The sequence below is a fragment of the Manis javanica genome, chromosome 12, assembly GCF_040802235.1.
Source record: "Manis javanica isolate MJ-LG chromosome 12, MJ_LKY, whole genome shotgun sequence".
NCBI classification, from domain to species: Eukaryota; Metazoa; Chordata; class Mammalia; order Pholidota; family Manidae; genus Manis; species Manis javanica.
In genome coordinates this window covers 74,073,657-74,100,280 of record NC_133167.1, presented here as the reverse complement: position 1 = coordinate 74,100,280, position 26,624 = coordinate 74,073,657, and the positions used below count along the sequence as shown (strand labels likewise).

The following is a 26,624-nucleotide window of genomic DNA, read 5'->3' as shown; positions in this document are numbered from 1 at the left end:
CACGGCCCGGAAGGGGCGCGGGGACCCCTGCCTCCCCCTGCGAGCGCGGCGGACCCGTGAGGGAGTCGGCTGTGCGAGTGGCTCGTCGGGCGGCTGACGCGGGTGGGGTCCTCGCGGGGCCCGGCCGAGGCCGCAGGTGGAGGGGCCGGGCCGGGCCGCGCACACGGGGAGGCCGGCCAGCGTCTTGTCGCGTGTGCAGTGTTTTGGCGGCGGCCTCGAGGGCGAGGGCCCTGCGAGCTGACGGGCGGGTGGGACCCGTGGCGCGGCGGCGGGGGAGAGGCCGGCGGAGGCAGCAGCTTCAGAATGAACAATTTGTTTCATGAGCCACCTGTCGTACTTTTGATTTGGGGTTACCGTTTCAATTTCCTTGCTGGTCATTGGTCCGTTCAGATTTTCTGTTTCTTCCTGGGTCAGCCTTGGAAGGTTGTATTTTTCTAAAAAGTTGAGCATTTCTTCTAGGTTGTCCAGTTTGTTACCATATAATTTTTCATAGTATTCTCCAATAAATCTTCATATTTCTGTGGTATCAGTAGTGATTTTTCCTTTCTCATTTCTGATTCTGTTTATGTGTGTAGACTCTCTGGATAGGGGTTTATCTATTTTGTTTATTTTCTTGAAGAACCAGCTCCTGCTTTCATTGATTCTCTCTATTGTTTTATTCTTCTCGATTTTATTTATTTCTGCTCTAATCTTTATTATGTCCCTCTTTCTGCTGACTTTGAGCCTCATTTGTTCTTCTTTTTGTAGTTTAGATAATTGTGAGGTTAGACTGTTCATACGGGATTGTTGTTCTTTCCTGAGGTAGGGCCCGTATTGCAATATACTTCCCTCTTAGCACCGCCTTTGCTGCGTCCCACAGATTTTGCGTTGTCGAATTATTGTTGTCATTTGTTTGCATATATTACTTGATCTCTTTTTATTTGGTCATTGATCTATTGGTTATTTAGGAGAATGTTGTTAAGCCTCCATGTGATTGTAGACTTTTTCGTCATCTTTGTGTAATGTATTTCTAGTTCCATAGCCTTGTGGTCTGAGAAGCTGGTTGGTACAATTTCAATGTTTTTGAATTTACTGAGGCTCTTTTTGTGGCCTAGTATATGATCTGTTCTTGAAAATGTTCCATGTGCACTTGAGAAGAATGTGTATCCTGCTGCTTTTGAGTGGAGAGTTCTGTAGATGTCTGTAAGGTCCATCTGTTCTAACGTGTTGTTCAATGCCTCTGTCTCCTTACTTATTTTCTGTCTGGTTCATCTGTTCTTTGCAGTCAGTGGAGTGTTGAAGTTTCCTAAAAGAATGCATTGCAGTCTATTTCACCTTTTAATTCTCTTAGTATTTGTTTCACATATGTAGGTACTCCTGTGTTTGGTGCATAGATATTTATAATGGTTATATCCTGTTGTCAGGTTGACCCCTTTATCATTATATCATGTCCGTCTTTGTCTCTTGTGACTTTCTTTGCTTTAAAGTCTATTTTGTCCAAGACAAGTACTGCAACACCTGCTTTTTTCTCCCTATTAGTTGCATGAAATATCTTTTTCCATCCCTTCAGTTTTAGTCTGTGTATGTGTTTGGGTTTGAAGTGAGTCTCTTGTAGGCAGCATACAGATGGGTCTTGTTCTTTTATCCATTCAGTGACTCTATTTCTATTCATTGGTGCATTCAGACCATTTACATTTAGGGTGATTATCGATAGGTATGTACTTATTGCCATTGCAGGCTTTAGATGCGTGGTTACGAAAGGTTCAGGGGTACCTTCCTTAGTAAGAATCTAACTTAACTCACTTATGTGTGCTATTACAAACACAATCTAAAGGTTGTTCTTTTCCTCCTCATTCTTTATATATTAAGTATGATATTCTCTGCTCTTTGTCTATCCCTTTTTGTTACCTCTGGTGACAGCTGTTTAACCTTAGAAACACTTCCATCTATAGCAGTCCCTCCAAAATACACTGTAGAGATGGTTGGTGGGAGCTAAATTCTCTCAGCTTTTGCTTATCTGGTAATTGTTTAATCCCTCCTTCAAATTTAAATGATAATCTTTTTCTTTAAAGGTTTTATTAAGTTATTACAATTATTATTTTTTTGTATGATTAATCTACAATTACATGAGCGACATTATGTTTACTAGACTCCCCCCATCAACAAGTCCCCCCCCCACATACCCTATTACAGTCAGTGTCCATCAGCGTAATAAATGCTATAGAATCACTACTTGTCTTGTGTTGTACAGCCTTCCCCATATTCCCCCTACATTATGTCTGTTAATAGTAATGCCCCTTTTTTTCCCCTTATCCCTCCCTTCCCACCAATCCTCCCCAGTCTCTATCCCTTTGGTAACTGTTAGCCCATTCTTGGGTTCTGTGAGTGTGCTGCTGTTTTGCTCCTTCAGTTTTCTTTTTCTTTGTTCTTATACTCCACAGATGAGTGAAATCATTTGGTACTTGTTTTTGTCTGCCTGGCTCATTTCACTGAGCATAATACCCTCTAATTCCATCTATGTTGTTACAAATGGTAGGATTTGTTTTCTTCTTATGGCTGAAAAATATTGCATTGTGTCTATGTACCACATCTTCTTTGTCCATTCATCTACGGATGAACACTTAGGTTGCTTCCATTTCTTGGCTATTGTAAATAGTGCTGCAATAAACAATGGGGTGCATATGTCTTTTTCAAACTCGGCTGCTGCATTCCTAGGGTAAATTCCTAGGAGTGGAATTCCTGGTTCAAATGGTATTTCTATTTTGAGCTTTTTGAGGAACCTCCATACTGCTTTCCACAATGGTTGGACTAGTTTACATTCTCGCCAGGCTCACTTGTTCATTTTTCCTTTTGTTTCCCTTTCTTGGGGAGATATGTTCATGAAGAAGTTGCTCTTGTTTATGTCCAAGAGAGTTTTTCCTATGTTTTGTTCTAAGAGTTTTATGGTTTCATGACTTACATTCAGGTCTTTCTTTAATCCATTTTGAGTTTACTTTTGTATATGGGTTAGACAATAATCCAGTTTCATTCTCTTACATGTAGGTGTCCAGTTTGCTAACAACAGCTGTTGAAGAGGCTGTCATTTCCCCATTGTGTATCCATGGCTCCTTTATCATGTATAGATTGTATATGCTTCAGTTAATATCTGGAATCTCAATTCTGTTCCTCTGGTCTATGGGTCTGTTCCTGGGCCAGTACAAAATTGTCTTGATTACTGTGGTTTGTAGTAGAGCTTGAAGTTGGGAAGGGAGATCCCCCCTGCTTTATTCTTCCTTCTCAGGATTGCTTTGGCTAGTCTGGGTCTTTTGGTGGTTCCATATGAATTTTTGAACTATTTGTTCCAGTTTGTTGAGTAATGGTGTTGGTATTTTGAAAGTGATTTCATTGAATCTGTAGATTGTTTTAGGCAGGTTGGCCATTATGACAATATTAATTCTTCCTACCCAAGAGTATGGGATGAGTTTCCATTTATTAGGGTCCTCGTTAATTTCTTGTAAGAGTGTCTTGTAGTTTTCAGGGTACAGGTCTTTCACTTCCTTGGTTAGGTTTATTCCTATGTAGTTTATTATTTGTCATGCAATTGTGTATGGAATTGTTTTCCTGATTTCTCTTTCTCCTAGTTCATCGTTAGTGTACAGGAATGCAACAGATTTCTGTGTATTAATATTGTTTCCTACAACTTTGCTGAATTCAGATATTAGTTCTAGTAGTTTTGGAGTGGATCCTTTTGGGTTTTTTATGTACAATATCATGTCATCTGTAAACAGGGAGAGTTTGACTTCTTCCTTGCCAATCTGGATGCCTTTTATTTCTTTGCGTTCTCCGATTGCTGTGGCTAGGACCTCCCGAACTATGTTGAATAAAAGTGGGGAGAGTGGCCATCCTTGTCTTGTTACTGATCTTGGAGGAAATGCTTTCAGCTTCTCACTGTCAACTATGATGTTGGCTGTGGGTTTGTCATAAATGGTCTGTATTATGTTGAGGTACTTGCCCTCTATACCCATTTTGTTGAGAGTTTTTATCATGAATGAATGTTGAATTTTGTTGAATGTTTTTTCAGCATTTGTGGAGATGATCATGTGGTTTTTGTCCTCCTTTTTGTTGTAGTGGTGGGTGATATTTATGGATTTTCTAATACTGTACCATCCTTGCATCCCTTGAATAAATCCTAGTTGTTCATGATGAATGACCTTTTTGATGTATTTTTGAATTCTGTTTGATAATATTTTGTTGAGTATTTTTGCATGTATGTTCGTCAGGGATATTCGTCGTTAATTTTCTTTTTTTGTGGTATATTAGGGTGATGCCAGCATTATCGAATGAGTTCGGAAGTATTCCTTCCTCTTCTACTTTTTGGAAAAGTTTAAGGGGGATGGAAATTAGATCTTCACTAAATGTTTGATAAAATTCAGCGGTGAAGCCATCTGGTTCAGGGATTTTGTTCTTAGGTAGTTTTTTGATTACCAGTTCAATTTGGTTTCTAGTAATTGGTCTGTTCAGATTTTCTGTTCTTTCTGGGATAGCCTTGGATGGTTGTATTTTTCTAGAAAGTTGTTCATTTCTTCTAGGTTATCCAGTTTGTTAGCATATAGTTTTTCAAAGTATTCTCTAATAATTCTTTGTATTTCTGTGATGTCCATAGTGATTTTTCCTTCTCATTTCTGCTTCTGTTTTCTGTGTGCAGACTCTCTTTTTTTCCTGATTAGTCTGGCTAGGGGTTTATCTACTTTGTTTATTTTCTCAAAGAACCAGCTCCTGCTTTCATTGATTCTTTGTATTGTTTTATTCTTCTCGATTGTATTTATTCCTGCTCTCATCTTTATTATGCTCCTTCTTCTGCTGACTTTGGGCCTCATTTGTTCTTCTTTTTCTAGTTTTGTTAACTGTGAGTTTAGACTGCTCATATGGGATTGTTGTTCTTTCCTCAGGTAGGCCTGTATTGCAATATACCTCCCTCTTAGCACTGGCTTGTCTGTGTCCCACAGATTTTGCGTTGTTGAATTATTGTTGTTATTTGTCTCCATATATTGCTTGATCTCTGTTTTTATTTGCACATTGATCCATTGGTAATTAGGAGAATGTTGTTAAGCCTCCATGTGATGGTAGGCTTTTTCGTGTTATTTGCATAATGTATTTCTAGTTTCATACCCTTGTGGTGTGAGAAGCTGCATCATTTTTGGGAGCTCGTCCGGGATAACTTTGGAGGTGAGTATCACCATCCAAGCGTACCTTTTCTTTCACTGTCCTTATAGAAGGAAGCCGTCTAAGGCACACAACATCGGGCACTCGTCAGCCACTTAAATGGGACTAGCCTGGCTGCCCATCTCAAAGTCTCGAGTGACAGGTTCCCCTGCATCTCCCTCAGTGGATCCCCCATCTCCCTTGGGAGCCGGGAAAGTCACCTGAGTTGAGGCCAGGATTCCCCTTCGGAGGCATCTCCCTGGATGCGAGGGACTGCGGAAGGCTGTGGGCAAATGAAAGAGCCTAGGCTCAGGCTACACTTCAGCTTCTTCACAAAGGTCCGCATGCCTGGAATCAGACCCTGACAGCCCGACTGGGTATCCATGAGGAGTGTCTTTCTTTCTGTCTCTCTCTGACTTCCAGTCTGCTATTTCAGGGTGCCCTGCCTCTAAGTGAGGCAGGGGGCATTCCTGACTCTCTTCTAACTTCATCAATTTCACGGAACCCGATGCCGACCACCACAAGGTAGGAGATGTATTCTTCACTTTTATTCTTGTCTAAATGCTGTTCTTTTTCTCTCAGAAAAATGTATCTGGGCACCCGTTAGCCACCTAAAAGACAATTATCGTTGGCTACCAGTCTTAAGTCTCATGTGAAAGGTTTCCTGGTGTCTGCTGCTCCTTGATCCCCTGCCTCTGGATGGATGGGAATGTTGGGGAGTGGCTGAGCTGATCTCCTACTTTCCTGTCCTAATCTGCAGACTGCGAGGGCAGACTGGACTGGTAGATAATGGTCCTTGGATCTTGGCTCTGACTCATCGATCCAATGAGCTAGGCTAGGCTGCTGCCTATGTGACAGTCGCAGATGACTCCTGAAGTCTTTTTTCACAGATCAGATTTCTTACAGTGGTTGACTAGCATGATGATTCCCAGGCAGTGGCAGAAACTGGTGTTTGAAGAGGATAGACACCCCCCATAAATGTCTGTGGCAGCCTGTGAATTTTATCTCTGGCTTTGGAGAAAGTTCCCCTGCCCCTCATTCAAAGCAGTCCTCTTAGGACTAAGCCACTTTCTCCTGTATAATGTAAATGAAGTTTGTGAAATAGTCAAGCTGAAATCTGAGTCCAACTAGTAAATGGCTCTATTCTATTGATCTCCCTTCCTTAGAGACAGCCATCCTGGGGCTATGACATTTCCTTACCTGCAGCCCCAGGGAAGCGAAACAGGCTTGTGACTCTGACCAAGGCTCTGGCAGCGAGAGGTCACACAATCCCTGCACTTTTCCGACCGGCAGGGGGCTCTCAAGGAATGATCCCGAGTGTACTTGCTAAAGCTTGTGCAGAGAAAACTAGAGTCTAGGTTAAAACTCCCAAAAGGCGTAAAGTAGGAGCACACTGGTAAGGTTCCACTAAAAGTCCAGAGCTCTGTGGCGACTCTTACTTAGTGGGAAGGCAAGAGGGAAATCAAGGCAAGGTGCAGGCCATGGTGGTAAGGAGTGGTGAAATCCAGTAGGCCTGGCAGAGGAGGTGATTGACTATTGTTACCCAGGCTCCAAGGTGAGGGGACCCCCTTCACAGAGAGAGAGGCTGACCAGGTGCTGGATGTGGGGCCCCACACAGGGAGCACCCTGGCTGGCCTGAGGGGGCCGAGGCAGGTACAGGCCCAGTAGGTCTTTGTGCCTGTGCGCTGATGTCACCCCCATGGCCCTGCCTGGTTGCCCATCTCCAGAGAGCATGGGTAGTCACAGGTAAGGGAGCCACCTTTTGGGGACACCAGTTGCTGGTGTCGTTTAGTGGCCCTTGGACTTGCTGAGGTGGCAGGCCAGTTAGCTTGCTGGGAAACTGCTCCCCTCTCTTCTGTCAAGGTGGAGGTGGTGCTTCACTGAATTTAGGCATTTAGAGGTGAGTGAGGTGTATTTGAAATGGAATAGTAGCTTTTAGAGCTCTGTTTATTTCTGTTCATATGAAAAAGGTGCTGAGCCTAAAGACTTGAGTGAAGGTGGCAGGAATTCTAAGAATATTTATGTCCTTGCATTTATGTTCAGGGAAGTGATTCTGAAGTAATTTTTTACTCATGTATGAAGTTGTTGAGTAAGTCACATCAGTCATGTCGAGATGAAGTGATGTAGTAGAAATAAAGACCCTGCACCTTGGCCTGATACATAGGAGACACACCATTGGTGCTCTTTGCTCTCCTGTCCTAGTTTATTACCTTAACTACCTCTGTGGTTCAGAGTGGTCCCAACCACATTTCAAGCAAAATCTTTCTAAAACTGCATAGAAACACTTGGCGGGATATCCCCAGAGGCTAGTGGAAAAATTATTCTTTCTGATCACTGCTTGCCAGTTGTCTTCTCTATGCCATGTTCCTTTCCTATTTTTGCATTTCCTGTTATTGTAGACCGATAGGGGCGATGGTGTGTGTCTCTGCTAGATGAGCCTCTGGGGCTGTTCGGGGGCTGTGCTGCTGTGGTGATGGCAGTGTTTTTACCTTAGACATAGCTTGTCCTCTGACGTATTCACACGGGGTTACTTCTCTTATGCAGTCAAAATTGTAGGAAACCCCTTAGGTTTTTATGTTCTCGGTTTTACTTGAGATCTAACCCTATTTCTTAGGCATGTTATATATTCCTTTTGCATTGTAAGAATAAAGCGGCAGATCACTTTTCATGTTCACCTACATCATTAACTATAAAGAATTACATCAACATGTAAGTTTTATCAAATTGTGGAGCATACCAGTGTTGTAGCTTTGAATGATTCTGTGTAATCGCTTAAGAATCACTTACGTCTGGCACACAGTGTACCAACACCTACCATCATTTGCAGGAATGTTTGTCAGTTCTAATTTGATTTTTTTTCACTGTATGCACACTTTCACCTATGAGCTGATGTTTGAATATATTTTAGACACTTTGTGATTAGAAAATATCGAGATGAAACATAGAATCTCTTCATGGTCACATGTTCTGTTCTCGTTATTGTAATCTGAGTATTTGAGTTACAGACACTCGATTTTGTTTCAATACTGCTGAAATATAGAAGTATTCTTGGAGTTTGTGAGCCTTCACACTAGACCATTTTATTTTATGTTCTTATAAGCAGTGTTTTGAATATGTTCAGCCATGAAGTGAAATACACACCATAGTGCCTGAATCTCTACATATATTTATGAAGACATTTTTTCAGAGGGACCCCAGGGCACAACCATACCAGTGAAACAATGACTTAAAAAAGACCCTGCCAAATAAAATTATGTGTAATAAGTAAATATGTACATGCATTCTCCATTAAACATGAAAACTGTAACATTATTCGGAAATTATGTATCTTCTGGGGTTAAATATTTCTCTGTGATATAAAAAGTATCTTTAAAAAACAAAGCAGTAGAACTAGTTGACAATCAAAATTAATAGTAATTTCTAGCAGATAGTTTGATGATAATAAGTGTTAAGCTATAAAAAGTGTTTTAGTCCGTTTTTATTTTAAGATAGTTTTAGATTTACGGAAAATTTGAGTTACAGAGTTGGGTTTTGCAGTTTGCTCAGATCACTTCCCCTCTTACTACCGTCATTATAGTTTGTTGTTACAGTTACAAGCAGTGATGGTGTACTGTCACCATCCACCATCTATTCTTTCCCTGAGATTTCCATAGTTGGACCCTTTCTCGAAGATCCAGTTCAGGATACCTCATTACATCTAGTGATCTCGTCTCCTTAGCGTTTTGTTGTTGTTTGTTTCTGAGACATTCTTTGCTTTGGATGATCTTTTCCATTTTCAAGATTCTTTGCCATTAATATTGTAGAGTTTTCCCCAGTCGCATTTAACGTGACATTTTCTTGTAATTACTTGGAGTTGTGTTTTATGGGGAGGAAGGTCACAGAGCTCAAGTACAGTGCACAGCACCACATGTCAAGGGCAAGTGCTCTGAAGGAGACTTGATATTGTTGATGTTGTCCCAGATGGCAGGATTTTTTTTTCTTTCTTAAAGCTGAGTGAAATGCCACTGTGTGTGTGTGTGTTTGTGTGTGTGTGTGTGTTTCACATGTTTATCCATTCATGTATCTACGGACATTTAGGCTGCTTCTGTATCTTGTCTGTTGTAAATACTGCTGCAGTGAACATAGAGATGCATATGTCTTTTCAAATTAGTGTTTTCACTTTCTTGGGATAGATACATAAAGCCAAATTGCTGGGATATATGGGAGTTTTATTTTGAATTGTTTGAGGAGCCTCCATAATGTTCTTCACATTGGATATGCCAATTCTCATTCCCAACAATAAGGGGCTTGTTTTTCTCCACATCCCTGTCTAGTTACTTTTTGTCTCCAATTTGAGCTTCCATTCTAACAGATTTGAATTGAGATCTCATTGTGGTTTTGATTTGCATTTCCCGAACGGTTAGTAATACTGCAAGTTTTTCCATGTGTCAGTTGGCCGTCTACATGTCTTCCTTGGAAAAATGCCTATCTAAGTCCTCTGCCCATTTTTTTAATTGGATTGTCTTTTCAATAGTAGTTGGAGGAGTACTTTATATGTTTTGTATGTTAACCCCAAATTGAATATTTCATGGGCGAACATCTTCTACCATCCAGTACATTATTCTTCTGTATGGTTGATGGTGTCCTTCACAGTACAGAGCATTTTAGTTGGATGTAGTCCCATTTGTTTATTTTAGCTTTTATTGTCATCAACTCGGGAGAGAGATTAAAAAAAAATGTTGCTGAGAGCAGAGTCAAAGAGTTTGCTTCCCCTATATTCTTCTTGGAGTTTTGTGGGATCAGGTGTTACAGTTAAGTCTTAAATTCATTTTGAGTTTGTTTTTGGATGTGTTTTAGGAAAGTGGTCCTCCTTTTATGTAGCTATCCAAATAACCCACACCATTTATTGAAGAGACTTTTTCAAAACCATTATATATTCTTACCTCCTTTGTCGTAGACTAACTGACCATGTAAGTGTGGATTTAATTCTGTGCTCTATATTTTGTTCCATTGATGTAAGGATCTGTTTTTGTGCCAGTACCATAATGTTTAGGGTTTTTTTTTCTTCAGGATTATTACCTTCTTTATATTCTCTTTTTGTTGGTGAAGGGGATAACTTGGTACATTCTTCAAATTATAAAATAATTTAGTCACAAGAATGGAAATATAGCATAGGTAATGTAGCTCATAGCACTGTAACATCTTCTTGTGCTATGAGTACTTTGACAGAGATTGCATTGAATCTGTAGTTTGTTTTCCATAGTGTGGACGTTTTCACAATACTAATTCTTCCAATCCATGAGCGTGGTTTATCTTTCCACTTATTTTTGTACTTCTGTTTCTTTCATCGGTGCTTTATGGTTTTGAGCATATAGTTATTTTACTTCTGTGGTTAAATAGATTCCTAGGTATTTTATTCTTTCTGCTGCATTTGTAAGTAGGAATGATTTTATAATTTCTTTTTCTTGCATTCATTCTTAGTGTATAGAAACACAACAGACTTTTGAATATTGATTTTGTATCCTGTACCTTGATTGAATTCATCTATTACTTCTAATAGATTTTTGATGAATGCTTTGAAGTTTTCTACATATAGCATGAAGCCATCTGCAGATAGTGACAGATTTACTACTTCCTTTCCAATTTGGATATCTTTTATTTTTCTTGGCTAATTGCTATGGGTAGGACTTTGAGTATAATGCTGAACAAAAGTGGCAAGAGAGGGCATCCTTGACTTGTTCCTGTTCTCAGAGAAAAGCCTTCAACTTTGCACTGTTGAGTATGATAGCTCTGGGTTTGTCATATATGTCTGTTTTTATGTTTAGGTGTGTTCTCTTTATACCCACTTTGTTTCAAATTTTGATCATAAATGGATGTTGAATTTTGTCAAAAGTTTTTCTGCATCTATTGAGATGATCATATTTTTATCCTTCATTTTGTTACTGTGATGTGTCAAATTCATTAGTTGTGGATATTGAACTATCCTTGCATCCCCAGAGTAAATCCTACTTGATCATGACGCATGACCTTTTTATTGTATTGTTGAAATTCCACTTTCTGGTCCCAGCCTATATGTGACCTCCTGGAAATGACTTCCTTTTGCCTGGTCCTCCTTCCCATCAGGAACTGCTACCTCAGTGCCCTGTTTAGTGACTTAATGAAACTGGTTACAATTGGATCTTTTCTTGTTTGTTTATCTTTTTTCTCACTTTGTTAACTTTGGTCTTCCTTGCATGCTGAAGACTGGGCTTGCGTGATTGTACTCCCAGGGCCTGGCACAGCAGTGAGCATAGCACCAGTAATGAACATTATTTTGAATATTGTGATATAATGAATTATACAACATACATACTTGGTCATTCAGTAACCCAAATATATAATTGCTGGGTATATTTCTTCCTCTTACACACTTCCTGAAAACACTGCAGAGCCTTAAAGGAGAAGTGGGTGTCTTGTCATGTTAATGAGAGACTTTTGGACCCCATCTGATGGCAGAGGTCGGAGGTTGAATCAGCCAATGATAGAGTCAAACATGACTATACATTGAAGCCCTCAGCAACATCAGGGAGATGAGTATGTCTCTCTGTTGGAGAGAGCTTCCACTCTGTGGAGCCAACAAGATTCCATGTGTAACAGAGCTAGTCCCAAAGCCACACCCCAGCCTGTCCCTGAGACCATTCGTGTATGTGTGAGAAAAGTGGCCGGGGGGAGGAGTAAAATGGCCCTGGGAGTCCTTGGTTCAGGAGCCCAATGCACTGTAAATCCAAAACCTCTTGGTGAAGTCTTAGCAGGGACTAAGGTTAGATTGGGAGGATATGGAGATGCAGTGGCTGATGGTATTGAGGTGGAAGTTTGGATGAAAATTGGGTGTTTGAGCAGGTTTTGCTTGAGGTGGCTGCATCCCCTTTACCTGAAAGTATTATTGGGATGGATAATATGTGTGACTGGGTTTGGCTTCCCCTGCCTAATACAGTAAAACAGAAGGTATGTAAGCCCATCCTCAGGCCTGTTTAGTTGGACATTCTAAATGGGGAATGGCTGAAACTGTGCTTACCCACAGAGGCAGATAACTTGACAAACATATCACCGTTCTTAGGAGTGACATGCTGGAAGCTGGAGTGGTGGTATCCACAGATTTGCTGTACAGTAGTCCTGTGTGGCCTGTGCAAAGGTGGATGGGACATAGAGACTCTTCAAGCTTAGGTAATGTGGGTACTGCCCATAGTCCCAGCAGTTCCAGGCATGATATCAGCCATACAGAACGTACAGCAGGTTGAAGGAGGCTGGTACTCCTGGATGGACCTTGCAAATGCTCTCTTCTCTGTCTCAATTCCTGAAAAGAGCCAAGCCCAGTTTGCCTTCAGGTGGGAAGGACCCCACTTTGCCTCTGCTGTGCTAGGCGGGGATCTGAGCTCCCGGCTTATTGTCACTATGTGGTCAGGAAGGATTTGGACTCGGTGTAATGCTCGAGTGTAATAATACACGATGTTGGTGACATTATTAATACCAGAAACAGAGGAGCTGGCCAGGAATGATTTGAATGCAACAAGGACATATGTGACCAACCAGGGCTGGTTAATAAATCTAGCGAAGGTCCAAGGTCCTGCTCAGTGAAATTTGTAGGAATAATGCAGGCAGAAACCACCTGGGATATTCCACAAGTGTGACTATCAGTAAACTGCTGTCACTCTCCCACCAGGTCCAAACAAGAAGCCCAGCACTTTCTTGGTTTATTTGAATTTTGGAGGACTCGTATTCCACACCAGGAACCATTTGTAGCTCCTGTCTGAAAGACTCCATGAAAGAAAGCTGCATCTGAGTGGGGTCCTGAACAGAAGTGAGCCACATCAGAATTACACATGGCAGCTGTGCGCTTGACAGCATCCGGCTCTTGTGACCCCCACTCAGACATGATTTTGGAAGTGTCTGTCCCCCACACCCATGCAGACTGGAGCTTGTGGCAAAAAAAAGAAAATGAGCACCTCCCAGCTGTGACCCTTGGGATTTTGGACCAGAAAATTCCCCCATGCTGCTGCCTGGTACATACCACTTGAGAGACAATTATTAACATACTGTTGGGAATTAATCAAGACTGCCTCAGTGACCGAAGTACATAAAATAATTTTGAAACCTGAGACACCCATAATGTGTTGGGTGATGTCAGAGAAACACCCTAATAGGGAAGGCAGAGTCCGAAGGGTCCCCTAATCAAACAGATATGGTTCATGCAGGGGCAGGCTGCCCGGGGGGATACAAGGAGGCCTACACGAATCCGTGAGCAGGCAGCCTCATTTCCTCTGGGACCGATGCTGGAGCCCCTGGGGAGCTGCATGGACAGTGTCCTAGGAACAGCTCTCAGCTGAACGACAAAGAGCTGCTTGGTTACAGTTGGCAGTTCCAGGAGGCATGGACAGTATCCTGGTTGGGGAGCTGCTGCAGTAATACCAGAGGATGGCAAGGCTGGCCTGGAGGAAGAGAAACAAATGATTTCAATGGGCTGAATTCCATGCCCTTTTCTGGGCAGTGACAGCAGAATGGAGCAGTGAGGAAAGCCCCTCGTGCTGGGGTTCTTATGACTTGGGACTGCGGCCACTGGCCTGGCTGTGTGGTCAGGAAGATGGGAAATGGGAAACTGGACTATGAAAAGAATGCCCATGTGGGCGACGACCTTATGGATTTTGATTGCCCTGGGAATTTGAGGGGCACGTTAATGCAGGCCATGTTGGTTTGCATCAGAAGAAGCCTGCCAAGGAATGGGAGGTGATTCAAGCCACCAGGTGGGCCTGCTGGTGCTGTCGTTGGAGATGGCTGCCGGGGTCCATGGGAAACTGCAGCAGTGCACACAGGCTGAGTCTACACATGCTCCTCTTGCACCCTGTGAGGCACAGAATGCCAGCAAAACCTGTTCTGACTGTCAGCTAAAGAGACAGAGACTGCATTTGGCTGTGGGGAAAGTTCTCCAGTGGCTACGCCCTCCACATAGCTGGCCAGTGGGTTACATTGGATCAACACTAGTACCTCTTGGAGGCTGTACGTGGGTCGTTAGCAGAATAGACACTTCTTCTGGACTCCGCTTTGCATACCCAGTGGTAGATGCAAATGCTGAAGATACCATTTAAGGTTTGGAACTGAAGACTCTGTACCAGTTAGGACAACCAAGTTACATCTCTGACCAGCGGACACCCTTTACAGACCATGGTGTTCCACGGAGGGCCAAGAAACATCTCTTCAGACGGATGTACAGTGTTGCATGTCACTCTCAGAGCAATGGTTTAATAGAAAATTGGAGCGGGCTGTGGAAACATTGGCTGCCTAAAATGGGAGGTAAAGGCACGAGGGGCTGGCTTACATGCCTTCAAGAGTGGGTGCTCACACTCAGCATGAGGCAGGCAAGGGAGGGTAGATTCCTCTGCTTCTCCAGGGGATCTGGGAAAGGGGGTTTGGGAGAGGTTGCTAGGGCACTATTCCTTTCTTCCCCACATTATCACAACTGTGTTTTTTCCTAACCGATTCAGTGGTTCCAGGAACACAGCTGCTTCTGAGGGTGCCAGAAGCAGTGAACTTTACCAAGCAAGAGAATGTAACCACACCCTTCAATCTTTATGCCATAATTCCTAAGCGCCTGCTGAGGTGAATGGTGCCTTGACCCCAGGTATCGAGGTCAGAGCTGATAGCACAGCTGTGCTTCCCTGTGGTCGGAAAAGCCCCCTGGCTCTGCTTGTGGGTAACCCTACCTTCTGTGGGTGGGTGGGGCTGAGGGGAGGCACTTGTGAGACTGGTATTGCTGCCAGCCATCTGGACCAGCACAGAAAGCCAGACCTGATGTCCCCTCCACAGGTGGAAAAATCTGGGTAAAGATAAACGGCAAATGAAGAAAGGAAGAAATTACATCTGTGGGGACAGGGATGAATAAGTCTGTTATGCCTTGAGAGAAATCCAACATTTTACTAATACCTCAATAGAACGTCAGACCAAGAAAACTGTACCTGTCAGTCAAAACACACCAGATGTCCCGAAGGGTGAAGCTCTGTGTTTGCCAAGGCCACCACTGTGTTTGCAGCCTGGCAAGGTTGAATGGCAGCCTGCACACGGAGTTGCATCACTCTGGGAGAAACTCTCGTCATGAGATAACATTGACAAACTGAACCAATATAAAATGCTTATAAGGAGTTTATAGGTCATGTGAGTTATCACTGTAAATCTGCCCCAAACCCACGCTGGCATCTCCAAATGTCTGGCCTATTTGCACTGGTACTATTGTTCTATCTGTTGTATGAATGCTGTTCCCCATGTAAGGGCTGCGACAGGCATGATCGCTTTGCTGTGAGGAATCCATGTTTGAGACCAAGGAGCGCGCTGCACAAAAATGCCCTCCTATTACTCTGCTGTGTTCTGCACATACTGCCATCTGCCCTGAATTCTCGCTTCCCTGGAATCATCCTCACCACTGCAACAACAGCGCAGAAGGTGTTTAGCTCCATCCTGCACCTGAGCTGAGAGGCAGGCGAGGAGGCAGAGGGAGCTGGCATTGCTGTGGGGCTGGGTAGCTGAGGACTGGTCCAGGGAGGGGGTGGCTCATCCTCTGAGGCCAGAAGGTGGGTCAGATTGAAAAGGAACAGCTGGGGCAGGGCCAGAGCCTGGAGGAGTCCCGTGTGACTGCTGCAGAGGGGTCTCGGGCAGTGACCACCTTCACCTGCACCTGTGCCTGCCAGCACACCTCTGGGCCCCATCATGTGGCCTGTCTGACAAGTTGTTTTCAGAGGCTTTAAAAGAAGGAAAGAAAATGCTGTTGTAATTCTCTTCCTGGTTTACTAAATAACCTGCATGTAAACCACAGAGCATAATAACAAAGCAAACCCATTTCTCCCTCTCCCTGAATTGAGTGGGGACTTGGCCCGGCCCCACTGCTGTGTAGTTACTGCTTGTCTTACGGCTCCCCCGATGCTCCATGGGAGAGATGGACTTCAGTCTAGGCTGTTCCTTCTCTCCTGCCTGGCTTCTGGGAGGGTGTGTGGCTGCCCTCCTGATCACAGCTGGGTTGGGCTGGGGCTTCTGGATACAGGGACAGGGATGTCTGTCCCCAGTCCTGGCCAGGACCCAGGCACAGCTCTCTTAACTTCACCTGCCAGGCCTGCACAGCCCTGAGGTGACCCAGCTTCCAGTTCCACTGACCAGCTTGAGGTTTCCGTATCGTATCTTCTTTTGCCCTCTACTTGCCTCCTGGAACAGCTCCACTTAAAACTTGAGGGTATCTGAAAATGCAGGGTTTAATCCATCCAGGTTATAGCAAAGGATCACTGGTATTTTGTGATTTTGTGTGTGTGTGTGTGTGTGTGTGTGTGTGTGTGTGTGTGAGAGAGAGAGAGAGAGAGAGCCGGGGGTGGCAGAGAGAGGGAGAGGAGAGCATAGCTAGCAGGAGAGCTATTTAACGGGTTTATCCAGTTTTCCCAGCATAATTTGTCAAAGATCCTATCCTTTCCCCATTCCTATTTACACTTGGTTCCTTAGTAGTTGATTGTGTATGTTTATTTCTGGGCTCTCTCTCTTGTGTTCCGTTGAGTTACATGTGCATCATTATGCCAGTACCATACTGATTTAATTACTGTGACTTGTAATATAGTTTGCAGCCAGGAAGTGTGATTCCCGCCATTTTGTTCTTTCTCAAGATTGGTTAGCTCTTTGTTGTTCCATATGAATCTTAGGTTTTTAAAAAATATTTTTGTAAAATAATCATTGTGGTATTTATGGGGACAACATTACATCTGCTGATCACTGTAGGTCAGATGCCCCAAAGCGCAAGTCACAAACATAAACAAACAAGAGGGGCTGCATAAAACTTAAAAGCTCTGTACTGCAAAAGAATTAATCAAATGGAAAGGCAACCTACAGATTGGGGGAAATTCTTGAAAATCGTGTATCTGATAAGGGGTTAATATTCAGAATATGTAGGTAATTTCTACAACTCAGGAGGGAAAATAATTGGAACTTGCATAGATACTTCTTTAAAGAAAGAGAAATGGGAAAGATTCACATGAAGAGGTGTTCAACATTACTAATAATCAGAGAAATGTAAATCAAAATCAAAATATAATTACTCCTCATTTAGAATGGCTATTATAAAAAGAAGTGTTGGCAAGGATGTAGAAAAATCGGAATCCTTGTACATCCTTGGGCTATGTCTGCATCTGTCTGTGTCTCAACAATTGATGTGGGAGATTCTTCCTCTGTCAGTAATTATTTGTAAATCCTGATTGCTGTGTGGGGTTCCATGGGGTGCAGAGAGCACTGTGTATAACCATTCCCTGTGCATGAGCATTTGGTTAGTTTCTCGAACAGTGATTTTGACTCAGGTTGTTGGGACCAAACAGGTGCACAATATTGGGGATATTTATATGCAGGGACCACCATAGGTGTGTATACAGCCTTAGTAGATCCTGGCTGTTTTCCAAAGAGGTTCTACCAATTTAAATTCTCACTAGCCCTACATGAATGATCTGATTGTTCTAGAACCTGGGGAGAATGTATTCCTGGTATTTTTTAATTCATCTCATCTGATTTCTGTCCTAAAACAGCTGATTGCAAGTTTTATTAGCGTTTCCCTGAAATTAAACAGTGTAAAGCTTTTAAAAAAAACTTTAGTTATTTGCTTATCCTCTTTTATCTAATGTCTTTTCTACCTTTGGCCGTATTTTTCTAGTGGGCTTTCAGCACTTTGTATTATTGGATGGTATATTTACATAATTTGGCTTGATGTCCTTTACCAGATGCAGGTAATCTGAGTCTCTCCCACCCAGGCTTTCCACTGCTCTATCTCACTGGTGAATTTTGATAAAAGCCAGCTCATAATATATCTTAATATGATCCAGGTTGTCATTTTCTTCTCTCTGTGTTTCTCTGAATGAGAAGGAAAATTTTTTTTCTCCTCATTTTGAATGAAAGAGCTCTGCTGTGTTCCAAATTAAGGCTATGGTTTGTGTTTATGTTAGTACTTAAGTTAAGAAATTAAATTAAGAAGTGATTGATTCCAGCAAAGGCTGGATTCCTGAATGGCAAGACAGTTGAAGAACAAGTATCTCAACAAAAGTGCAGTGTCAGGACAGAGTGGAAGGAGAAGTGGGATATGATTGAAAGAGGAGCAGAGGGAATGAGGGGTAAGGAATTGATACCACAAGTGAAAATACACAGCACACTCCCCACTGATGAAGGACAGCAATCCACAGATGCAGTTTACATTCCCTAAGCACAATATTTACGCTCTAAACCATAGGGGGTTACAGTATGATCGAAAAACCAGAATTACATACAGACTGTAGGGAAATCAGAGGCGAAATAAGCAAGAAAAAGGCTGATAGATGATGTCTAAACATATATACACACGGCAAATAGATATCAACACAGCACCATTTTTAAAATGCTAAAAGAAATTTTCATGTCAAACCAGAATTCTACACCCATCAGCAGTATCAACCACAAAGATATTCTAAGAAAAAGTTAAAGTGAGACACTTCATAGTTGGTAGCCTTGAATTAGAAGAACTACTAGAGGGAGTTCTCAAGTTCAAAGGAAAGTAATCCCAAGTTGAAAACCGACAATGCAGGGATAAATGAAGAAGAAAGGACCAGGCAATTTATGAACAGAGGTGAATTTTCATCTATGAGTTCTAGAATGAACTCTTGTGGAGATTAAACTATGTAGAATTAAAATGCCTGATAACAGTAATAAAAGTCAGGAAGGTTAGGAGAATTGAAAGTGTTCTAAGGTATTAGTTGGCATTTGGGAAAGTGGTAAAGTAATAGACTGTCTTCATTTTTTTAAGTTTATTATTTTTATTTTGGTGTCGTTAATGTACAATTATTTGAACAACATGGTTACTAGACTCCCCCTGTCACCAAGTCCCCACCACATACCCCATGACAGTCACTGTCAATCCGCGTAGTAAGATGCCATAGAATCATTACTTGCCTTCTCTGTGTTATTCCCATGTACCCACCTTCCAACCCGCTACATTATCTTTGCTAATCATAATGCCCTTTTCCCCCTTATCCCTTCCCACCCATCCTCCCCTCCCACCCATCCTCCCCACTCCGTTTCCCTTTGGTAACTGTTAGTCCATTCTTGGGTTCTGTGAGTCTGCTGCTGTTTTGGTCCTTCAGTTTTAGCTTTGTTTTTATATTCCACAGATGAGTGAAATCATTTCACACTGTCTTTCTCCGCCTGGCTTATTTCACTGCCCATAATACCCTCTAGCTCCATCCATGTGGTTGCAAATGTTTGGATTTGTATGATATAATTTTTCATAGTATTTTATAAGAATGATTTGTATCTCTGTGTTGTCTGTAGTGATTTTTCCGTTCTTATTTTTGATTCTATTTATGTGTGTATACTCCTTTTTCTGATAAGTCTGACTAGGGGCTTATCTATTTTGTTCATTTTCTCAAAGAACCAGCTCCTGCTTTCACTGATTCTATTATTTTATTCTTGTCCGTTTCATTTAATTCTGCTCCAATTTTTATTATGTCCCTCCTTCTGCTGACTTTGGGCCTCATTTGTTTTTCTTTTTCTCTTTTTTTAGTTTCATTAATATGGGTTTAGACTGTTCATATGGAATTGTTCTTTCCTAAGGTAGGCCTGTATTGCAATATACTTCCCTGTTAGCATCGCCTTCGCTGCGTCCCACAAATATTGCAGTGTTGAATTATTGTTGTCATTTGTCTCCCTATATTGCTTGATCTCTCTTTTTATTTGGTGTTTGATCCCTTGGTTATTTAGGAGCATGTTATTAAGTCTCCATGTGATGATAGGCTTTTTCATTTTCCTTGTGTATTTTATTTCTAGTTTCATAGCTTTGTGGTCTGAGAAGCTGGTTGGTACAATTTCCATCTTTTTAAATTTACTGAGGTTCTTTTTGTGGCCTAGTGTATGATCTATTCTTGAAAATGTTCCATGTGCAGTTGAAAAGAATGTGTGTCCTGCTGCTTTAGGGTAGAGAGTTCTGTAGGTGTCTGTAGGTCCATCTGTTCTAATGTGTTGTTCAGTGCCTCTGTGTCCTTATTTTCTGTCTGGTTGATCTGTCCTTTTCGAGTGGGTGGAGTGTTGACATCTACTAGAATGAATGCATTGCATTCTATTTCCCCTTTTAATTCTGTTAGTATTTGTTTCACATATATGTAGGTGCTCCTGTGTTGGGTGCATAGATATTCATAATGGTTATATCCTCTTGTTGGATTGACCCCTTTATCATTATGTAATGTCCGTCTTTGTCTCTTGTGACCTTCTTTGCTTTAAAATCTATTTTGTTTGATACAAGTACTGCAACACCTCCTTTTTTTCTCCCTATTAGTTGCGTGAAATATCTTTTTCCATCCCTTAACTTTTCGTCTGTGTATGTCTTTGGGTTTGAAGTGAATCTCTTGTAGGCAGCATATAATTGGGTCTTGTTTTTTTATCCATTCAGTGACTCCCATGTCTTTTGATTGGTGCATTCAGACCATTTACATTAAGGTTGATTTATTGGTATGTATGTACTTATTGCCATTGCAGTCTTTAGATGTGTGGTTACCAAAGGTTCAAGGGTAATAACTTCCTTATTAACTAAGAGTCTAACTTAACTCACTTAGTATGCTATTCCCAACAGAATCTAAAGGGTTTTTTTTTCTCTTCTCCATTCTTTATATATTAGGTATTATATTCTGAACTCTTTGTCTGTCTCTTTTTATTACCTCTGGTGACAGTTATTTAATCTTGGGAACACTTCCATCTATAGCAATCCCTCCATAATATACTGTAGAGATGTTTTGTGAGAGGTAAATTCTCTCAGCTTTTGCTTATCTGGAAATTGTTTAATCCTGCCTTCAAATTTAAATGATAATCTTGGCAGTTAACATATTCTTGGTTCGAGGCCCTTCTGCTGAGAAGTCTGATGGTAGCCTTTGGTTTTTCCTTTGTATGTGATCCAATTTCTCTCTCTGGCTGCTTTTAATATTCTGTCTTTATCCTTAGTCTTTGCCATTTTAATTATTACATGTCTTGGTGTTGTCCTCTTTGGGTCCCTTGTGTTGGGAGATCTGTGAACTACCATTGCCTGAGAAACCATCCTCTCCATATTGAGGATGTTTTCAGCAATTACTTCTTCAAAGACACTTTCTGTCCCTTATTCTCTCTCCTTCCTCTTCTGGTACCCCTATAACACGAATATTGTTGTCTTTGGATTGGTCCCATATTTCTCTCAGTATTCTTTCATTCCTAGAGATCCATTTTTCTCTCTGTTCCTCACCTTCTTTGTATTCCTCTTCCCTAACTCCTATTTCATTTATCATCTCTTCCACTGTAGGTAACCTGATTTTAATACCTTCTGTTGTTGTTCAGCAATTGGATCTCTCTCCTAAATTTGTTCCTGAGTTCTTGAATATTTTTGTGTACCTCCATGAGCATGTTTATGATTTTTATTTTGTAATCTCTTTCAGGAAGACTTATTAATTCAGTGTCACTCGATCCTTTCTCTGGCATTGACATTTGGCTTTGTTCCAGGTTCCTTTGACATTTCATATTAGTATGTGGCGTCCTCTAATGCCCTGCAGCTGCTCATCTGCTGGAGTGATGTCGAGCATCAAAGGGGAGTGGTGCTGGTGCCTGGGGGGAGGAAAGGGCTGGTTCCACTTCCTGGCTGCTGTGCCTTGCTCAACTACCAGAACCAGTGGCCGAACACACAGGTGTGAAGCCTCTATGCTTTGTGTTTGTAGATACTGTAGGTGGGGTTTCCCTCTGACTGGCCTGCTGGTTTGCAAGACAGGTGCAGGCTAGCTGGGAGGAAGACACAGCAGGCTGCATGTCACAGTGGGGGGCCTTGGAGCTGCATCCAGTAGGATGTAGCAGTGAAGATCATTTAAGTTCCCAACCTGCTGGGCAGAGTGCACCTGCACAATTTTGTCTACCTGTCCTTTGTCCTGAGCAGGAAGCTCTGTGCAATCCTTGCCGCTTTATCAGCCCTCTTGCTTTTAGGAAATCTTTCAGACTGCCCATCCAGATCAGCCGGATATGAATCCCTGTTTTCCACAAGCAACTGGACTCTCCATCTCTCCAGATATTCCACCCGTCTTAGCTTTCCAACCCCACTAATCACCAGAGCACCATGCAATGTAGGTTCGTGCTCCCAGACCAGATCTCCAGGGTGATGTCCAGCAGTCCCAGGCCTCCACTCCCTCCCTGGTCTGTGTCTCTTCCTCCCGCTGATGGGCTGGGGTGGGGGAAGGGTTGCGTCCCGCCCCATCATATCTTTAGTACATTACCCTGTTCCGTGAGGGCTGCTCTTACTCTCCAGATGTATTCAGTCTGGTGTGGCCATCTTTCCTGGTACTCTTTCATAATGAGTTATATTAATTATATTTTTGTATCATATGTGGTTTTAGGAGGAGATCTCTGTCTTGGCTGTCACACCGTATGTTTAATCCCTAGCTAGGCAATTTTTCAGGGATGAGGGAAGGAAGTTGCCCAGGGGGCTCCCCTGGGAGCATGCGCTGGAAACCTGCGGTGGCCAGCCACCCCTGCATCCTCACATGCCTCTGCTGGGCACCTTGGTGGCGGTGGTTCCATGCAGCACTGTACCGTGTCCGTATCCGTCCCCGTCCCGAGAAAGGCTGGGCCCGGTGAGGACAGCCCCACCTCTTCCTGGAACCCTGTGGCTACAACTCTGTGGCCGACAACACCCAGGCAGCAGGTGGCATCAACAGTGCGGGAGGCCACCTGCAGAAAGGGGAACATCCTCCACCTGGAGGGGCAGCTCGCCTCTGTCCAGCAGGCCCCAAGCAGAGGGGTTGACACATTACGAAGGTGGCCACATTGGCTGCAGCTAGGTGCTGGTCCTTGAGGATGCAGCGCAGTGTGGGGAGCTGCCCACGTCTGCTGACGGATTAGGTGCCACAGCACCTACCCCAACAGAGGCTCAGGATGAGCAGGAGAGGGAGGGGAGCAGGAAGCACACTAGGGTCCTGGGGCGCAGGGTGCCGCCTGCCCGAAGGGGAAGGTCTCGTCCACACGCAGCTAGGATACCAGCAGGGTCATGGGCCCGATGACAGCAGCTACAGGGCCACACAGGTGAACAGAAGAGGTAGGTTATCCCGGGTTCCCCCCATTATCCTGCTTCCACCCCATCCGCATTGTCCTCTGTCCTCTGGTCCCTGTGTGGAAGGTCCTGTCAGTCACCGATACCTGTTGTGTCCCTGTCATGGGAAAGCTCATGGGCATCACCTACTCACAAAGGAGGTGGCTGGGTCCCAGAGGGGGAGAGGAACCACCCTTCAGTCTGACACAACTCGTGGGCAGTGAACCTGGGGTCCCATTCCCACCCATCTTTAGTACACTCCCACACCCAACACGGCCCAGAGCTTCCCTGAGGCTGAGCAGCTGCCCACCCCTTGCTGATCATGCCAGCCCAGAAACTCACCTGGCCCTGGTCAGTAAGTTTAAACGTGCGACCTGGAGAACTACAGTCCCTTTCCCCCGGCCTCCTGGCCTGGGGGCTCCAGCTGGCAGGACAGGGCGTAGCTGCAGGACAGAGGGCCACCTGTGAGCCCCTGGAGCCACACATCAGGGGGCCCTTCTCCCAGAGCCTGCTGGCAGCTGCAGGCCTCACCTCTGCTCCTCATGCAGGGGCTCCCCAGCATGGAGAAAGGATACAAAGCGCTCCTCAGGCTCCAGGTCATACAGCACAGCCAGCTCCCTCTGCATCATGATCTCACTTTGGATGATAGCGACCTGGGGCAGAGCAAGGACAGGGTACAGAGAAGGAGGGGTGTGAGGAGTGGGGCCCTAGGATGGTCCCTGATCTTTGCTCACGGGAACCCGCCTTCCTTCCGATGTCATCCAGCCCTGCCAATTCCCATTGTTGTGTCTCCAGCTCCTCCTCCAGGAAGGGGGCCTTGATGCCACACCCCATCCCCCACCTGACAAAGCCTTGAGTGTCCTCAGCTCTGCATGTCTTAACTCTCTCAAGACTCATTAGGCCCAGGGGATGCGCTGGACAGGGTCCTGCCCAGGGGATCTTGACGGTCAGAAAGAAACCTACTTTTCAGAAAAGTGCATCAGAAACAGCCCCCAGATCCCAGAACAAGGCCAGAACATCCCCACCCTTTCTCAAGTTGAAGGACCACCAGGGCCCTGCAAGGGGCAGGCCTGCCCAGAAACAGCACCCGGCCCTGGCCTAGTCTCAGGCCTACCGAGAAGCGGGGACTGGACTGGGGAGCTGACGCCTCAGGCGGAAAGGCACTGCCAGTCCCTGATGTGCTTTCTACCCTGAAAGAGCAACATCCCTCCCCCTGGGCAGGGCCTGAGGGGGAGGCCAGTCCTGCTCAGAAGCTGGCCTCTGTAGCCCTCAGCCCCACCTGCCCTGGGGCCAGGACCAGGGCTTAAGTGGGTCCTTCTGGCGCTCCTCTCCAAGAAGCGCAGCTACTGGGGTGGAGGGGAGACTCTCACGAATGGGGGCCAGCCTGGTGCTGGAAGGTCCGGGCTCACTGGGGGCTCTCTCCTCTGTAAAGCTCACCATCCTGCCCCCGTGTGCCCCTCTGGGCTCACTCACGTCCTCATGGTGTTCCAGGAGTTTGTCTACAGGCACATCGTCCGGAAACATTCCGAGGAAGGGGACCATCTCCTGTGCCACCAGGGTGGGGAAGTGATGAGTCCCCGCCTGCCTCAGGATCACCCACAGCACCTCCCCTGAACCCCACACCTGCTGTCCCCAGCTCCCTTGGACCACCCTGTGCTGTGTTCCTCTCCTCCCTTCGCTCTGCGCTCCTCTTTCCAGGGCTTGCTTTTGGCCAGTCTCAGGACCTGTGGTCCCTGCACCTGTCCTCCATCTTCTCCCTGTACCCAGCTGCTCTCGCCCTCCTCCTGGTCACCCCAGTGCTGGCAGCTCAGGGCTGGTGGCACCAGGAGCAGGTGGAGCGTCACCCCCACTGCCCCAACCCTATCCGCGCCACTCTCAACCTCCTCTTCCTCTCCTGGGGTCCCATCCCACGTGGCCTCCCACAGCCAGACCTTGGTTGATGGATGCCTTGCTTGAGTCCCCTGACCCCTGTGCTGTCCCCACCTCCACCAGGTTCTCAGCCTAGAGTGACCCCAGCTCCAGCACACACAAACCCATTGGTGTCCTTGGGCCGTGGCCCACCGCCCTGAGAGGGTCAGGGGAGATCCCTCTACCTCCCAGGGTGCCGTGAGGTCTCACTGTCATCTGGCTATCAACACGGCTCCCCTCACATGACCAGGTGGGGTGGGCAGAAAGTTGAAGCCCATCTTGTGCTGCCTTGACCCTGCTCACCAGGGAGGCCCAAACCCCAGGGTGAGAACAACCCTCCACGTCCAGATGAGGAGCCCGAGGCCACAGAGGGGGCGGTGACAGGCTGAGGGTATCCAGGGGAGAGGCTGAGCTTGCTCAGTGACAGGCCCCACCCCTGCTGCCGACCCCATGCCAGCGCCAGTCCTGTCTGGGGTCTGTCCTCTGGGTCCTCACTGGATGCCAGGCCCCCAGTCATGTGGAGCCAGGGAGGGAGACAGACAAGGCCCTCGGGGGCCTGGGCAAATCTACCTCCCCCATCAGCTTCCCCTCTCACCCCGCAAACCTCGAGTCTGCCCCAAGGCTAGGCCACAGTGCGTCAGAGGTCTTGCCCCACGGACTGCCTCCCTTGCAGACCTCTATCCTCCACTTACCTCGAAGAGCTGCTTCCTATGAACCCACTTGTCCTCCGTTTGCAGGTTTTCATATAAAATCAAGCTGGTGCTAAGGGGAGGGGACAGGAGGAGGGAGACATGTGGCCAGCAGGTGGAGAGTTTGGGGGCAGACCCCTTTTCCTGGAGATCCTAGAAAGTCCACTAGCCTGCATGAGGCTTTCCACCACGGCCCTGAGCCCTTGGGAATCTATGGCCTGCGGAGGGCACTCCCATGTTTCTGCCCTGGGCCTCCATTTCCCAGTTCTCCCAGGGCCGAATCTGCTTTGGGCCAGGTCGCTGTCCCTGGGGCAGAGACCTCCTGCTGCAGAGCAAATGCTCAAAATCTCCAATTAGCTTCAACCCACACCTGACATTGTAGGGAACTGATTCCTGCATGGGAACCCATGGCCTAACCCACAGGGGCTCAAGAGCCCGCCATCCCTGTCCTTAGGCTCTGCAGCCTCCCAGGGAAGTTCCAGCAGACTGAAGGGACACTGCCAGATGTAGGTGTGTCCCTGTCCACTCAGGGGCCCTGGTCCCAAGGACAGGACTACCCACCAGGCAATATGTCCCCAGGTGCTTTCCAGGCAACATACGGCAGGACTCTGCAGGGCCGAGAGAATGGCATGGAGGGCAGCATAGTTCTTGAGTGGCCGACACTCCTGGGAGGGAAGACAGAGCTGAGAGTGTGGCCTGCTTCTCTGCTGTGTCCCCCCATGAACTCCTGTTCTTGACACAGAAACCCAGAGAGCCCAGCACACCTGGTACCTGGTGAGCATCCCTCCTGG

At 45.1% G+C, this 26,624-nt stretch overlaps 1 long non-coding RNA gene across 2 annotated transcripts in view; it reads left to right on the top strand.

The window, feature by feature from the left end:
* Positions 1-26,624, top strand: part of LOC140844776 (uncharacterized) — a 92,945-nt gene that overhangs the window by 368 nt on the left and 65,953 nt on the right. The window contains exon 1 of one of the 2 annotated variants that reach the window (XR_012123271.1): positions 5,595-5,685. The exons of the other annotated variant lie outside the window; for it this stretch is intronic. This is a non-coding gene — a long non-coding RNA (uncharacterized lncRNA). Of the gene's footprint in view, positions 1-5,594; positions 5,686-26,624 lie in introns of those variants that run through there. 2 annotated transcript variants of the gene reach the window in all.